Source organism: Mastomys coucha, unplaced genomic scaffold (genome assembly GCF_008632895.1).
Source record: "Mastomys coucha isolate ucsf_1 unplaced genomic scaffold, UCSF_Mcou_1 pScaffold16, whole genome shotgun sequence".
Lineage (NCBI taxonomy): Eukaryota > Metazoa > Chordata > Mammalia > Rodentia > Muridae > Mastomys > Mastomys coucha.
This window is the reverse complement of record NW_022196898.1, coordinates 32,792,913-32,799,666: the sequence shown is the minus strand read 5'-3', so window position 1 is coordinate 32,799,666 and position 6,754 is coordinate 32,792,913.

Below are 6,754 nucleotides of genomic sequence, written 5' to 3'. Positions count from 1 at the left end.
GATCCGAACTCAAGACCTTCGGAAGAGCAGTCAGTGCTCTTACCCACTGAGCCATCTCGCCAGCCCCCTGTTTCTGCCTTTTTGACTAGTGGTTTTCTCTGCTAAGGAGTTCCTGCTACAAAAAGAAGCTTCTTTGATAAGTGGTGAAAACTCCCTGTATCTGAAACTATACAGATCAGTATTTAGAATCCAGTTAGGAATCATTCAGCATTAGGCAAGTGGCTATAGTGGCTTCTCCTCTGGGGTCACTTCAGCCACTCATAGCTGGCTAGCCCTACAGTATCAGGCCTCGTTTCCCATCTACTCACCAAGCCTCAAGTCCAGTTACACAGCTGTTGGTAACTCCCTAGAAAAAGCAACACTGTTGCGCTCTGTTGCCAATCCAGCCACTGTTGTGATTGGTGGACTACACCCGGATGGGGCGACCAGCTTCTCAGCCGCTTGCATAACACCTTGTGTTACTACCAGAAGCACTCCTCAAGAAAAGTTTCCAGGCCAGTTCTAGTGTGATGACTCCAAGTCTTATTCCCAAGAGTGTTATGTCTGCAGCAACAGGGACTTACTTTCAAATTCCGTGAGGCAACTAATGGCAATGGTAATAACCTCCATTGCGTTGGGGTTTCATGGTCTTGGCAGGGGATTTTTATACCTTCCTGGTAGGCTTTCAGATCAGTCCATCTTGTATGTTGGATGTCTTCTAGCTTCCAGGAAAATATTAATTTGTGCAGCAAAAACTTTTGCATTTGTTTATTCTTATTACAGCTAATTTTCAAAATTACTTGCAGCATTTTGTAATTAAAACATACACAGCAGTAATTTATTTTACACACGTTAGGTATTGTTTTGGGTTTGAGGTTTATGGTAGTGGGAATTGAACTTAGTCACACCTGCCCTGAGTCCTTTTGTATTTTTCATTTTGAGATAGGGTCTCACTAAACTACCCTAGCTGGCCTTGAATTTGCAAACCTCCTGCCTGTTCACACGAGTAGCTGAAATCAAGAGACCCGTGTCACCACAGCCAGCTAAAAGTGCTCCTTTTAATTTGCTGCCAAAGCATGCAGCTGCTAAGGCACTACTTGCTTTCCCTTGATTCCGGCTGAAGAGATAGCCAACCCAGCCCCTTTCTTATTTGGAAGCTGCATTCATGTTACTCAGATCCAACCAATATCAAGATGGCTCTCTATATAACCTAGAGAATGAAACCGAGACTTGGTGCATGGACTCTGGATAAGGAAAGCCGTGAAGATACTGCCTTCTGTAAGCTGTGTGTGCTGAGAGACACACAAATACACCACTCCTCGGACATCAGGGCTTTCAAATGTCCTTCACAATGATGTGCAGAGGCTCTCAGGCAAGGGTTGATCTACTTGATGTTTCTCAAAAACTTGTAAGGAAAATGCCAAGACTTCACTTAGATTTTTCTATTAAAATGATGGCTTAGCCTTGGTTCCCTGACATGGGAGCTTGGGCAGGAGTTCTAGTTCAGCACTTATCTTTCTGACATCCATCAGCTTGGCCCGTTTTCATTGCTCCGTGCCTTCATGTGGATCTGTGCAGTGTGACTGTCAAGGGTATGCTGTCCTCTGATGGTTCCTAGGAACACAAGAGAAAGCCAGTAGACCCACAGCCTTTCATAACTTCACTATGGAGACTTCCTGTGTCCTACAGAGTCCACAGAGCATCTCCAACCTTTCCATTGTCTCTTTGCCTGTCACTACTGTCAAATGAAACCCTGTTTGGTATTCTTTGTTCAAAAAATGAAAAGCAAGCAACTGAGCAAAAACTAATCAAGGAAATAATATATAAAAACAGTCTTAAGGAAAAGAACTAATCTTTTTAGCTATCTAATCTTTTTAGCTATATTGTGTGTGTGTGTGTGTGTGTGTGTGTGTGTGTGTGTGTGTGTGTAACCAGAGAAGTATGGCTTATTAAAAGGTAGTCACCTCTCTTACTTTAGATTTCCTGAATATAAGACAAAAAAGCATAACCAATATGTGATGGGGGAATACTAACCAGTGTATTCCAGTGGCATGAATGTTGGCAGGACTTGAGGAAGGCTGTGAGGGGTGATCTTGGTTATCAACTTGGCAGGCTCTAGAATCAACTAAGAGATAAGCCGGTAGACATACCCACCCGTGAGTGGTTTTCTTAATGGAGTTATTTGAAGGAACTACCCACAATGTAGGCAGTACCTTCTGGTGGCAGCAGGTGAAAGGTGGGTGTGCTGGCTGGTTTTGTGTGTCAACTTGACACAGGCTGGAGTTATCACAGAAGGGAGCTTCAGTTGGGGAAGTACCTCCATGAGGTCCAGCTGTGGGGCATTTTCTCAACTAGTGATCAAGGGGGTAGGGCCCCTTGTGGGTGGTGCCATCCCTGGGCTGGAGGTCTTGGGCTCTATAAGAGAGCAGGCTGAGCAAGCCAGGAGAAGCAAGCCAGCAAGGAACATCTCTCCATGGCCTCTGCATCAGCTCCTGCTTCCTGACCTGCTTGAGTTCTAGTCCTGACTTCCTCTGGTGATCAACAGCCATGTGGAAGTAAGCTCAATAAAACCTTTCCTCCTCAATTTGCTTCTTGGTCATGATGTTTGTGCAGGAATAGAAACCCTGACTAAGACAGTGGGAGAAGGGACAAGCTTTGCTTTTGGCCTGTTTGCCTCAGGTCTAACTGCTTTCCTTGGCTAGTATCAGAACCCGTGTTCTTTGGGCTTCCGACACAGACTGAAGTCAAGCCGCTCTCCAGACATCCTCCAGGCCTTGAGCTCTAGGTTGGGACACCAAGATGTCCAGCCTTGTGGACTGCACATTTCCTTTCTTAGACTCTCCAGAGGGAGACAGCCATGGTTGGCCTGTTCAGCCAGTGATGGTAGCAGCCAGCCAACACACCGGTTTTGATTGTCCATTCTGTGAACTGTTCCTCTGTAAGGGATGTAGAGGTCAAGGTTTTTCTTACCCCTTTGGTGTTTCAGTTTATTTCATGGGAAAGAACTTGTAAATCTGTAAAGCCCTCTTTCAGTACTTTCAAGTAAGGGTATTAACATTGATTGGTTCTGTGGCTTTGGGAGAGATTGTGTGTGAGGTGCATTGTGTGCTTTTTACTTTGTGTGTGTGTGTGTGTGTGTGTGTCTGCACGTGCTCACTTGTGTGGGTTGGTGCACAGGTGTGTGTTGGTGCATGCGCACATATATTCAAGCACATGTGGACATCAACGCTGTGTGTCTTCAATCACCACTTTTTTTTTTTTTTTTTTGATACATTGTCTCTCAATGAACTGGGAGCTCTCACTGATTTGGTTAGGATGGCAGCTAGCAAGCACCAGGGACCCTTCTGTCTCTGCCACCTTGACACTAGGATTACAGGCATGTGCCAGTGCAGCTGCATTTGAGGGTTGGGATTGGGCATCTAATTCAGAAACTTATGCCTGCCCAGTAAGCACTTCACTGACTGAGCCACCTCCCCAGCCTGATTTTTACTTTTAAAAAAAAAGTCTGTATTTTGAGGCAGTACGTAGTGAGAAATTTGTCCAGAGCAGTTCAAAGTGTCATTCCTTTTAGATAGTTGGATTGAAAATAATCTTGTTAATTTAAAAAAGGATAACATTTTAGGCTATGCATTAGTTTGTTATATTGCTGCTAAACATTCCCACAAATCTTTGTGCTTTCTCTGCAGTTTTATAGGCCTAAATTCAAACCTGGATCACAGTAGACTAAAATCAAGCATTGGCTGTGTAAGCTAGGGTACCAAACTGGACCACATCGCCAACGCTATTGCCAAGGGTGAGGGGCAGAGAGAAGCAAAATGGCGGAAAAGCAAGTGGATTTTATTCCACAGTCAGCAGGGTGGGGTCTCGGAGTTGATACAAGCTGTTCAGGCTGACAGGAACTAGATGCCCTTGCTTGAAGTAGTTGATCTTTGAAGTTGAATTAAGAGAGGTCCTACTGAACAGAAATTGACCTTAGGAGGCTCTTGCAGAATGCTGAATTTAAGCTTTTGTTTATCCAGTGTAGTGGTTTGAATAAGAGCAGCCCCCACAGGATCATATATTTGAATGGTTAGTCATCAGGGAGTTGCATTACTTGAAAGGATTAGAAGGATGAGGAGTTGTGGCCTTGGTGGAGTAGGTGTGGCCTCGGTGGCAGAAGTATGTCACTATGGGTGGGTTTTAAGGCTTCAAAAGCCCATACCAGGCCTTCCACACTCTCTGTCTGCCTACTGATCAATATGTAGATCTCAGCTACTGCTCCAGCATCTGTGTACATGCTCTCTGCCATGATGATCTTGGACTCACCCTCCGAAACTATAAGCAAGCCCCAATGACATGCTTTCTTTCATAAGGGTTTTCCTTGGTCAAGGTGTCTCTTCACAGCAATAGAAGCCACATAAAGCCACATTAAAGTCAATGTCTTGAGTTTAATTTCTGGGACTCTGGCCATAGAGGAAGAGAACCGATTCCTACAGGTTGTCCTCTGACCTCCACGCATGTACCATGGCATCCCTGCCCATGTGCTTACATGAGCACACACACACACACACAAATAAATGTAATAAAGTGTTAAGTAGAATGTGGTGTTGTGCATACTGTGATACCTATAGCAAGATAGAGGGGTGGATGAGGGAGAGTCAGGCAGAAGCTCACTCTGGCCAGCTAGCAGGGAAACAACAGAAAGACCAAAGGCAACACTAGTGCCTCAATAAGGTTGAAGGAGAGAACTGAACCCTAAAGTTATTCTCTGACCTCCATATGTGTACCATGGCATGTACAGGTAACACACACACACCCCACATACACAGGCACATGCACACACATACCCACATACCACACCACACCACAACTCCTACACACACAGTTTTCAAATATATCCCTTGAGGATAAGTGGGGGGTCTGCTATACTAGGAAGTCTCTAAAACTTATTGGGGAAGCCAGATGTGGTGGCATTTCTCTGTACTCCCAGCACTCAAGAGATTGATGCAGAAGTATAAAATTCAAGGCCAGCCTGGGCTAAGTAGTGAAGCTGTGACTCAGAAAACAAAAACAAAAAACAAAAACCCACCACCAACACAATAGGTGTAAAAGAAAGTCATAGGCAATGCTGGAGGTAAACTAGGGGCTACTCACAGCACACAGGGGGTCGGAGAGCCATCCTGAGCAGGATTCCAAGTGACTCTCACTTGTTTTCCTGTGTTCCTCCCCTCCCTTTATGGGGAAGGCATCTCTGTTAGAAGCATGTTTACAGCTACTACCCCCCTCCATTCCCTGAAACTTTTAATTAAATCTTAGGGGACTTTTATTTAACAATAGTGAAAAGTATCTTAAAAACAAATTTTAAGGTCCTCATAAAGTTTACGTCATGCTGTAAAGCACATGATTTAAAGGCAGAGGGAAAGTGCAACTTTGGTACTCATTACCCAATGAAGTACCATAAACTTAGGTATGTAGTAATGACTGGGCTGGGATTAAAGGCACACAGCAAGGTCTTTACACAGAATATAGCCAGCTTACAAAATGCATGCAATCTAATTACAGTTAATCAAAGGATGGACAAGTATTCTAAAAGCTACCTGAACAACACAGTTTTGTCAAATGTATCCTCCATGATTCTTGTGCAAACTCCAGTTCTACATCCTGTTGTGTGTAGTTCTTACTGCTTTAAGCTCCAGGAAGATCACGCTACCAATCCCACCTAGGTTCCCTCAGATCCTCGAATGAAAGACACGAACACACACACACACACACACACACACACACACACACACACACAAGATTATTTTTTAACCTAGTCATTAACCTTAATGACTCAATTGCTGAGCACTTCTAGTCTCCCATGGCTAGAGTGCTCTTCCCAATACTCTTAGCTTAGTACCCTAGATCTGCCCTCAGCTTTAGTTGCTATCCCAATCTCAGTCCAGGAAGTGGCCAATGACTACTGCACCCTAGATCTCATATGGCTGGTGGCCTTTTTTCCCTCTGAAGCATGGAGAAATATCCCCTTTTTCCTCCTGTGTCTCTTAGCCTCCTGTGGAGACCCAGAAGCCTTGCCTCTTTCCTTCCTCCCAGCAATTGGCCCCTGGCATCTTTATTGATAGATAGATCAAGAACCAAATGGGGAACAGGACCTTAACATCAGAACTACCCCCGCCACACACACACACACATATACACACACCTAACATCCAAAGTTACTTCTTCATGACCTAGACATTTGAACGTTTTCTTTGCAGTGCTGGGAATTGAACCCAAGGCCTTATGCATGCTAGACAAATGCTCTCCTGATGAGCTATAAGAGCTATATCCCCAATCCTTGGACATTTCAACAATTCAGTGCTCCTGTTGGAGTAAGACACTAACAAAATAATATATACTTGGATTTCAGCCACTTATTTGTTTTAACTTCCTAACTTGCATGTGTTCATGTGCATGGAATGTGTGCTTGTGCATAAGTGTGGCTGCATGTGTGTAAAGTGTATGTGCATGTGTCTGTGAAAGTCTCTTGAGATGGGTGTCTTTGTCAGTCACAGTTGCTTTCCAGCTTATTTCCTGAAGCATGTTCTCAACTGAACCCAGAGCTCATTGGTCTGACTAATTCAGCTAGCCAGCTTATTGAAGGGATTCTTTATCCTACCCTCCCAAGCACTGAGATTACAGGCAAGTTGCCACACCTGCCTGGATCCAAACTCAGGTCCTCACACTTACACAGCAAGCAGGCTACCCACGGAGCTGTTCCCCAGCCCAATTGGCAAAGAAAATCTTTCATTTTTGG